This window comes from Lepeophtheirus salmonis, chromosome 14 (genome assembly GCF_016086655.4).
Source record: "Lepeophtheirus salmonis chromosome 14, UVic_Lsal_1.4, whole genome shotgun sequence".
Lineage (NCBI taxonomy): Eukaryota > Metazoa > Arthropoda > Copepoda > Siphonostomatoida > Caligidae > Lepeophtheirus > Lepeophtheirus salmonis.
Window position 1 is genome coordinate 27787994 of NC_052144.2, and position 11856 is coordinate 27799849.

Sequence of the window (11856 nt, forward strand, 5' to 3'; positions counted from 1 at the left end):
TGTATGTACAAAGATTCTAAAAGATATCCTTTAAAATTAAGATGAAATATTATAAAAATAATGACTTATCTTTGTTTGTGCACAAAACAAAGGAGGCCTTTATATAAAACAGTATAATGGCTATACATTATCTCCCTCAATACATCAATGAAAAATCATTAATGATAATAAAATAAGAAATTATAAAAACATTTTTCCCCTTTTTTTTTTATACAAATAAAAAAGAACCCGGGAACAGCTGCCTAATTCCCTTTAAGTAATACGGCCTGCTGCTCCAATCCAAAATCTCGTAATGTATTCTGCCCACTGGACTGCTCAGGCTTTTTGCCGACCATGTTATCGTCCTCATTTACTTTTACCTGATGCCGTAAACACAGCAACCACAGCCAGAAGCTCAGGAATTAGGGATTAAAATATACCCCACTGACAGTATCCTCAAGGTCTTTCAGGCTGGATGTGTCAGGTTCTATGGCTACATCAGATATGGGGTCCCCTGAGGGGGTATTCTACACTCTTGATGTGGGCCATCATTTCTTTCACGACCTTATTGCGGGCTAACAGGTCAATACCCTCTCACATGACTTTCTTTGGGATTGGGTACCTAGAAATAGAGTATGTTTGAGTTTGTTCCTTGTTAGTTGTGGTGGCAATTACCTATAAGGGGCAAGCCGGAGGTATAATAATATTGGCTTCAAACTCCGTGTACATCTCCGGAACGAACACGGTCTCCAATAGATCAAGCTAAATTGTCTCGATCTCGATTTCTGGACGCACCCTTTCATCTTAATCCTCACCCTTACGATGACGGTTTTCTTTATGAAGGTTCTCATAAGTGAATAAGAGTAATTCCACATTTAATAAATTTGAAAACACTGGCAGCTGTACCATCATTGACTGACAGCCTAACCTGTTTTTTACTAAGAATACTGGTTATCTTCCCTGTGGCCTACCTGAGTGTTATATTACACCTGGGCGTTGCTTTAAGGAGATTCTAAACGGACGAGAAACACCTTTGTGTTGATATCAGAGGTATTCTGAGAAATCTGTTCAACTACTGCCAATAATTTTTTCCCCATATTATTTGGCCACGTCATCACTCTTTATGAATTCTTGAGATTATCCTGGAGAGTTTATATTTCATTGGTGCGGGAGAGAAAGGGAAACCCCATTTTACTTCTTCTACCACTGCTCCTAAGTTTTTGTGCACCTCTGACTGGCTCTTCCCTGCATCTCATCAACACACCGAGAAAATAAAAGTGGATATCCTTATACCAAGAAGTCAACTGGCATGGGGACATAGCATTTCTCCTGGGTATCAAGGGATTTATAGTCCAAAATAATGAAGCTCTCGATACCTTCAACCACGAATAATACTTTTAGATTCAATATATTTTTAATTGTAACAGTAAGGGCAAAAAATATTTCCCTATCTATAATATAAATACAATATAAAACTTGTTTTTAATCAAAAACAAAATCATATGGTTATTTTGAAAAGTGTTCATCATGGAGAGGGCATAAGCAATCAACTTTTATAGGAATAAACTCATTGTTTTATATGAGTTGACGGGTTCTATTTGACACTTTGTCAACTATGCATATTAAAAATATTTACATGATTACCTCAAACATGAAGTTCCTTCCTGGTTAATATACAGTCTGTAATTTCAAGGATAAAAAATCTATTAAAGTGTCTGTATGTACTATCTTTTTTCAAAAATATATTCAAAAATCAGCGAAGCCTTTTCTTAAGCTTCCATTGATAAACATTCTTTTTATAACGCTGTTAGTGACCATAAATAAAGCATTTATAACTATTCCATTCATTTTGCAGATATAAATATCAATTAAAATATTCAAAATACTTTAATAATATAACTATAAGACATCGAAAAATATTAACAATACGAGTTCGGGGTTTCTATAAGTTATAATGAGTTATTATTATTATTATATATATATATATATATATCAAGCTATTTATTCTTCTAAACATAATATTCGATACATAAAATTTGACAACCATTTTCTAATAGGCGTTAAAAATACATAAGAAGAACACATAATGTTATTAAAAACAATTCATTCACATTCAAAATGTAAAACAGTTGGAAGGTTGAGTTTGCGTATTATTATTGTTTGCTCTCGTCAAATAAAGAGGGAAATAAAAAACTTAGATGTGATAGGCAAGCTATCACGCCACTGAACACAGTCGAGAAGAAAGGATCTGGACCCCGTTATCATACATAACAATTTATAAACAGAATAGTTCAAAACAGTATAAGCACCTTCAAATGTCCGTCAATGAAATCATCAAGTCTGACTTCTTTATTATAGAGCCTTTAGTCCGGGTGAAGGATAAAATACAGATAACTTTCCTAAAGACTTTAGGCCTTTAGGTGAGACCGAGTCGTGGGTAACATAGCCAGCAGCAAATCTTCTTTTTTAGCTCTATTCCGAGTGCATCCCTAATTTTCTGTTCCACCATTTCCTTTACAGGTATCACTCTACTACAATCATAAAAAAGTTGGAAGAAGGACTCCGTACGATCCTTGCAAAAGAGCAGAGTCTCTCCGTTTCATCTTTTTTCAACTTCTTAGTGAAGACTTTTGAGAAAGCGAGACGATATTGTTGTCATCTCCCTTTTAAATCGTTGAATTGATTTCTCATCACCGATCTTCATCCCACTTTATTGATCCTGGTGTCCCTTCTATTCAGCTTTCGAACAATCTGGAAACTAAAAGAATTTGAGATTTATAATCAGTTATTTATAGTAAAAATCAGAATTTATTCTTTTTTTATAAAACTTTCTAAGACATTTTTTTAATTCAAATTTTGAGAACAAAATTAGTATACATCCATTTTGATGAGATTGTGTGTATTTTATAGAACAAAACAAAAACCTACAATATTACATTGTCTCACATGAAATAGAAGAGGAAAAACAGAGGTACGACTTTTAAACAAAATATTAATGAAGTTAATTAAATCTAGATTAAAAATTACTCAATAGAAAAATAAATCCTATACAAAACATTGTCAAACTTATTAAAAAATTTGCTTAAAATCTGATTGAATGTTTCAAGAATATTGTTGTAAAACTCGGGGTGTATAATGTTTTAGTACACTAACGTAAGATAAAGTTAAGTATTCGTAGGTGGATATATTGTTAGATTTGTATCTTTTTAAATTTCCAATTAATTTCCACCCTCTATATATTTTGAAAATTTATAGTAAAAAAAATTGAAATAATTTGATATTTTTAATTATGGATAAGCAAATTGCTTCAGAAAATATCAAAAAGTCAATATATGAGATCCATTTAAGATTTCAGCGATATAGACCAATATAAATAAATTAACAATAAAGAAGTATATTGGAAAAAGAAAATAAATAAACTTTATCTTCCATCGATAAATAACTGAGGTTAATCCCAATATATTGACAAAACGCAAGTAAATGCAATTTCCAGCAACCTATCCTAAATGAAGTCTAAGATAGTAACAAAATGAATTAATATAAATTGAAAAGTCGAAGAACAAAAAACAGAGAGCATTTTCAAATATTCAAAGTACAGCAATAAAGAAAGGAAAGCTATTTCTCATCTCTTGAGTTGCAGTCATTAATAAAGGATCATCAGGAATTGTTAAAAAATACTTTCAAAGTATGTTCAAGCAAAAAAAGAATACAATCTTGCTATAGATGATTAAAGTGTATCATTGTAGATGCATACTTAAAGAGTCAGAAAATTATAATTAAACTAGACTCGGACTCAAAGATAAGAGACTTACGACTCGAGCTTATATACCAAAGACTTGTTCTGGACACATGAATATCCCTGCTGTATAATAATCATCTCACAAGAAACTTAGTCAAGAAAGAGTGAAATTAGATCAATGAAAGATAGTAATGTAGTTCAGTGGACAATGTGAACGGATAAAAATGCAGGGGGTTGTTCTCAGAAGATTTTGTCCTCTGAGGATCTTATACAGTGTAGATTTGTGTCCTACTACTGCAATGGATTCCTTAATAGAGGTAATCAAAACAAATTATGTTTAAAAGTTGTTTCAAGGTATAAAAATATACTTTGTAAAGTTTCCATCCCATAAAAAAAAAGATTTATTTATTTTCACTTTGCTATTAAAATCATTAACTTTCATAACCCCTAAAATAATAAGTATTTTAGTTATCAAAAATCAAAGGTAGTATTGTAAATATGGGTAATTTAGTGTTATCTCTTCAAATGTATGAACTACAGCTTTTAAGGTGATTTTAGAAGTTTTGAGTGATTTGAATATATTTTTGATTGAAAACTATAGGTGGTATCCAATGATATAGGAACTGTTTAAAAATATTATTATTGTAATAGAATAGGGTTAAACTAGCAAAAAGATAAATATAAAATAATTAGCAGTAGGACATGGGGTGAGTCCCAAATTGTCATTTATCGAATATTTATTTTACGGAACCAAGCTTTCAAACTCCATTCTATCATAATGAATAATGGAGCCTTCCAATTTTTACTGTAAAATGGATTTGACAAATATTCATTTAAACGGTATGAATTATACATACATAAAGTATATGTCCTTGTCTAGGAACGACCGGGGTGCGAAGCTACGCACATTAAGTTCAAGAGAAAAAATATCCACAGCTCGTTTAAATGTGCTATCTCGATTCCACAGACGTTGCGACGTAGCTCTGGAATTAGAAATGAGTGGAATGAAATAAGTAACGCCAGTGAGATTTTGAGTTACGACAACTTGGCACTTAAACCTCGAGGTAATTATATATACAGGGTGCGTTGGATATTTATATCGCAAATATAGTGTATTTTCTAACTAACCAAAACAGTCCTAAAAATTAACTTAAACTTATAATTTTTTCAGGAAATATTTATTAACATATATGGAACATGATCCGACTGCAGGTGTAAGTTATGTCTTCCCTGGGGATGTTCTTTAATACTTTCATGATGTCCTAGATGAGAGACGCTTTGGTGTTATGAGGGGACCTATGGGTATCCTCCTCAGGCACGCCCTACACAAAAAAAGTCCGGAAGATTGATATCTGGGCTGTTAGACGACCATAATTCCTTCTCCCAGAAATGTGGGATATTGACCAGGCACCAATCCTGGGTCTTGTTGGCAGTATGAACATAGGGCTTCATCTTGTTGTCATATGTGTGGCTGCCGTCAGCTACACCATCCATCCAGGGATTCACCACAGTCGTCAGGACATCAATGTATGCAACTGCACTGATTTTGAAACCTCGGGTGCGCACATGGGGGCATAACGTCCCCCTCATTGCTAACCACCCAAAGAACCATCACCTGGGTAGGGAACTTCGTGTTCATGATTATGAGCACGTTCTTTTGGTTTTAGCACAACCAGCGGTCTTGGATGACTTCCGCCATGTCCTCCCTCTTGGAGTCGCTGCGGTACATGTGCGACTTCCTTTTGACATCAAAGTCCTCATCCTACCCCCCACCCCACACTGGTCAGAAAGTCGTGGTAGACTCTTGCCACCTTTCTTACGGTGGAGCTTGGAATGTTGTAAAATTCTGTTATTTCAACATTGGACCTGTCCGCAATGATTCAATAGACTATGACTCCCCTTTGGGTCTCTGCAACCAGCCCATTAATCCTGAGTGAACTGACTTTGCTTTTGTTCAACACTATATATATACCCTTGATGTGTTAAAGAGCAGGAACCTAAAAAAACACGTTAAGAGGTCAATAAACCTGTTTGAAGGGGCGCTACGAATACCCCACCCATAATTTTGTTGAAGAATATCAAATTATACTTAATTAATTATCAAACTTTTAAAGATACAATTCATTTGCAGAACCTCAAAAATTTGTCCGATTGATATGAAGTTTGTTCTCTAGTCACATTTTATCGCATAGTAAGTTTTCGATTTTTTTTCTTTTTAGTGTTCCTTTAATTTGTTACATGAAGTTGCATTGATTCAGTATAAGTACACATAAAAATATTACATTTACTCTATATTACCTAGGAATCTTCTTTGAAGTAGAGTTACATAAAGTATATTTACTTATCTATGAACAACTGGGGCGCAAACCTACACACATTAAGTTCAACAGAATTTTTTCCAAGCGTGTTCTCCATTCAGCTACGTTGTTCCATTATTTAAATGTTCCTTTAAATGATAAGATTTAGTTGCACTGATTAAGTATCCAAGAATGAAGAAAGATGCCAGATGTATTTCGAAATATCCAATGTGCGATCCATTAAGTAAAAAGTAGGAAACGATACTGAGGATCATAACCTCATTCTCCATACTTCAAATATATTTTCGTCCAAAGCATTTTTACAGTCCAATTTGATCTTTACTTTTTTAATGGGACCTCTAACATTGATATAAACAGAGAAAAAAGTACTCATATAATGCTAAATAGAAGCAGTCCGAATTTACTATAAAAATTAAGTACAAGTATACGTGCTGTGCTATTTTATTTGATGGCAAATCCTATGTAATGGATCGTTACACCAACGATGTGACTTTGTTTATAGAACCTAACTTATCAACACAACTCATTAGGAGGATTAAGGCTATTTTGTCATTTTTCAAAAAATGGAAAAGTAAGGCTGTGTTCGAAATTAATCAAAGAAAAACTGGTATTCTTTAATTATATAAATGAAGTTCAATTATAGGATTAAAGCTTGAGTGTTTTACTACAAAAAGAAAAACGAATTGAAAACTTAGTTATACTTAATGCTCTAATATATAAAGCAATCTCTTTTCTTCGATGCTTGAAATCTCCAGACAGGTATTTACTTTTATAACAAAATTTATCATTTTTTATAAGTCCTGTATAAGGCATCAGCTCTATAATTTTTAGCACATTTGTTTTGTTTTGATTTTGCGTCTCTTTCACAAGACCTGTATTCTGGGTCTGAAAAGACTTAGAAAACATCTTAGTAGTAGTAGATTGGTACTCTTGAGCAGAGTTTTACACAAAATATATGTATATAAATTTTTTAATTAATATACCCAGGGTTATAGAAAATCCTATCTATTTAGAAATGGAAGGAATAAATAGTAATTTATTTACTGTTCATGAACTGAACCACACCACAAACTCCCTGTCAAATAGTGTAAAATATCAGTTTCCCCTGGCAAGATCTTCAAGACATTTATTTTTAGGGCTCTGGCATTTAAAGATGAGTATTTTATCTTCATGTGCTGATGTATCAATCATGATATGTCAATAATTCGTAATAAAATTTTACTGCAAAAAATACTGGACTAACACGATCGGGAATTTTCAATTTTTGCGGAATGTATTATTTTCTACGATCCCTGTTCATAGAAAAAACCTGAGGCCATCATGAAAATATTAAAGAACATTCCCAGGAGGGCATAACCTACGCCTGCAGCCGGATCATGTTCCATATATGTTAATAAATATTTCCTGAAAAAATTATAAGTTTAAGTTAATTTTTAGGACTGTTTTGGTTAGTTAGAAAATACACTATATTTGCAATATAAATATCCAACGCACCCTGTATATATAATTACCTCGAGGATTAAGTGTCAAATTGTCGTAACAGTCTAGCTAAAAAATACAGACGATTTACATCGCTAGTGGTCATGTTAATGTAATTTCCTAATGATTTACTTAGGAAGGCGTGGGACTCCTACTGCTCGGATTATGTTGATAAATTGATAGTCGGAAATCTGTTATTATACAGTTCAACTTCATATCCATGATTTAATTAAAAATTTTATAGATTATGATTTGTATTGAAATAATATATATTAATATATAAGAGGTGCTGTCGAACATTTTACAGATGAGGGGACCTGACTTGTATCAGAAGAATAGAAAGACGAGGGTGTAGAGGGAAGAAAGAATGGATCGTAAAAAATATTATGTATTATATTTTTTGATGTTTTTTTACTTGGCATTAATTGTTGGTATATTAGTTGAAGTGGTCTGTATTAGTGTAATTTTATAGATTTAAATTTATCCACATTTTTTAGCTTCTAAATAGCTTATCTAGACATATGACCAAAAAAAACATTGGCTTCATAACCAAGGTGAGCAAGCCCATTTTATATTACCTTCGTTCCCTTTTTACTCGTTATACAGTATTATCTATATCTCAGCTTCTATAATGGGTAAATGTGCTATCGAAATACTTATTATATTTAGAATGCTTTAAGACACATTTTGAAATGGATAAATTCAATTTTAGTACATCAATTTCGCAAAATCCCCATTTTAGAACCCAATTTGGAGACACTTTTTGATGTTAAGGTTACCAGTATCTAGTAATTAGAACAGGAATTATACAATAACATTCGAAATTGTAATTATGGATAAAATGAGAAAGTAGTTTAGATATTTACTTTCATATGTACAAATATTTACACAAAAATATACAAGCTTTATTCCTGTATAATCCCTATCTCCTAGAATCTTTATAACAGGTAATATTTTTTCAGCGATTATATCATTAGTAACAGGCCTAAACCACTTCCAATTATCCTATTCGTAACCCTAACCAAATTATCCATGCAGTATGTCCCATCCATGTTTCCATCTAAGTAAAGTCCTAAATACCAGCAAAGTTGACCACAAATGTCCTACGTTATTGCACCAATGACATTTTAAGAAAAAATAATGCATTTCTGTTGTTCTTTGGTGGCTTCTGGGTCTTCTGAAGCTATAGAACAATACTTTTTTAGCTAACCCATTATATCATCTTAAGTCAAAATATGATATACTCCGTTGCTTCAGATATTTTTTTCACGTTTTTTACCTAATGCAATCTATGTTAACCTATCACATCTATTGTCACTCGTTGGTGTAGTAGCTATTGCCGAAATAATTGTCTCAAAAAAATTATTCACAATCACACCTCTTGTCCTGCAGTTAATGGACCTCCATGTTGTTTGCATTATTTTAACAGGTTATCAGCGAAATGGTAAGACTCTTTTCTTCTTCTTGATGTCCTTCTTTCTTTCATTCATTCATTCTATGATCTCTTTTCAATTACGTATGAGGTATACGAGTTAAGGAAGTGGTCATCTTTCATCTTCTTTGCTAAAAAAAAATCGATTTTTGAACGAAAACTTTGTAAGTTCATATTATTGGCTGGCTGATGTTTCTGTTACTTTTCTGGCAGTTTATAAGTCAGTGTTACATTATCTTGTCCGTCCTCCCACTATTCCCTGCTATACTGTTGCCTCACCAAGTTCTGTAGATGGAGATTGGTCGGCCATGTCTACATGCTACTCTTTCACATGATATCCTTTAATTGTGTCCATCTTACCTCATGTAAACCTTTTAAACAATTTTGGAAGATATTTACACAATACTATCTTATTTGAAATTTTTACAGAGTTAAGAAATTATATCGTAATGTTGTACATAAAATGGCAAGAGTATTAAATGCTGCTATTATAAAATCTTTCGCCAGGTATATTTTGCATGCATGAACAAGAATGATTGTTTAAGTATGTCTTTTCTAAAAACTCTTTAAAATATGGGAGGCAGTTATTTACAACTCCGGACTGATAACCAAGTCGAGTGAATCGTTTTTATTTGTAGATGCTGAACGACTTGTGAGCTCTTTTCTTTTCTATAAGTTGATCGAAGTCGTTTGACTATGATACGCTGCTCAAATTATTTATATTGAATATACCACGGTAATTTTTCAAGAATTTGGCAAAATATGTAACGCAGCATCTATAAAATTAAGGTTTTTGCTAAATTATGCTACTGAAATTGAATTTAAGCACTCCAAAAGGTGTCTTAAAACATTTTAAATCCAAGAATCCACCAGATAAAGTTTTTAGATAACGTATATACTCATTATAGAATTTGAGATATAGAGAATACTGTATCATGAGTAGAAAAGAAAAAGGATGCAGTCGCTTGAAATGGGGTTGCTTATGTAGTCTCTTTCCGATCAACCGAAATTCTTTAAGGGAGGGATGAGCGCCCGCTCATACGCTCTCTCTCCTTTACCCTTCGTTTTTTTGTTGTTGTTTTTTTCACTTTGGGCAGGCTAGGGAGAAATAAAAATAAATAATACTTATTTATTAGTTGCTAGCAGTAGTACCCGCCATTACCCGAAGTAATTAGGGGACGGCTAAAATATAAATGAATCATTAATAGTATAGAAGATAACTCCCCATCCATATCCGGTATGTTTTTAGCTGGCCGTTGTAATTGGTAATATAAAGAACGAATTTTCTTTTCCTTAGCAGTTGACATTAACATTTAATTCCTGAGTAGTGATCATCCTTTCCTATATAGATTCAATTATTCTAAAAAACTAGTTTGAATGTTCGTGTGTGCTCATAAAAGATGGAGTGTATCCTTGAGAATTGGTTTCAGAGATATAATTGTAAGTCCTTGTTGGACTCAAAGTGAAATTGGGGATCGACATTGGAATAATACTAGCAAATGTCCTTGTTCATATCCTTTTTTCCGTCATCTCTTATCACAGCTGATTGTAGCTGATCTAATGAAATGTCATGAGCATTATTGTTTCTCTCCTCAAAAACATTCCTAAAATTGTTAGGGTTACCGTGTTGATTTTTGATTTATTTTTTAAACATGCCCATTCCAAACTGTTCCAGCAAATTCAGAGTGTAACTCACCGATTTTTATAAGCACACTTACACATAACTCCTCAATACAATAAAACTTACAAGAGTAGCCTTATACTAGTTTAGTACCTACAACAAAAAAGACTAATAATGTTGATAATGCTGAAATAGCATCAAAAATTTGTGAATAATCAAATATGGAAAAGAGAAATAAATTTCAATGGTATTTTTATATATTCTCTAAAATTGAGACCTTTTTTAACAACGTAATATGATGACTCTGCAGTATCAAGGACAAAAAAAGATGAATAACACATAATAATCTTAATCAGAATATGAGTGTATTTGTGGAACTAAAAAAGGATTATAAAGAATATTCAAAATATGTTGTTGTTTTTTTAAACTCGCAGGATAATTTTACAGCTTTTCTTTGAAAATACGATTCTGAATCTTCTTTTTTTACTTCAGACTTACACGAATTTCATCATTTTGTTAGCATATTGAACATTTTGCATGAAATCTACATCAATAAATTCTTCTTCAATGGTAGGTTGGATATTAGTTATATCGAAAGAACTATCTTCCATTATTAAATTATTGCATAATTTTATAAGAAACAGACTTTGCAATGAGCCCACCAATGTACTAAAGTGTAGAATTGAGAGCAATATCTTGATTGATAAAACTAGTTTTTTGTTAGAGAGATCGTTGTAGATGGGAAAAGCAAAATCTAAGTCTCGGTCACATTCCAATTCATTGCTTCTTATAAACTGCAGTTGCCCCAAAAGGAAATCCAATTGCTTCAAGTTCATGGGTCAATAATGTATCAACTATTTCTTTGATTTTATCACTGTTCAAGGCGTGACTCTATTGAATATAGCAAATATCATTAAGGGAACCTCTAATAGAACTTATCATACCTCAAAAACTCTCTTTGTCACATAATTTTCACTCAAAGCGATAGCTTATTATCTCAAAAACTACATTCTTTGAGCACAATAAACTTAATCGAGAAGGAGGATAACTACACCCACTTGATAATTAAGTTCTTCAAACAAGCCTTTGTATGTGGATGAAATCCAGTTAAAACTTTTAAAAGGTGTATCAATCAGTCAAGTTTTCTTGGATATGGGAAACTCAAAATGGTTATTTAACTAGATTTATGTAGCGTCCATAAGAAGTTCTCTTGAAAACTCACAATAAACCAAATAAACCTAATAAATATTTTCTTGCTCCGAGAACCATATCGCAAATTCCAACTTCA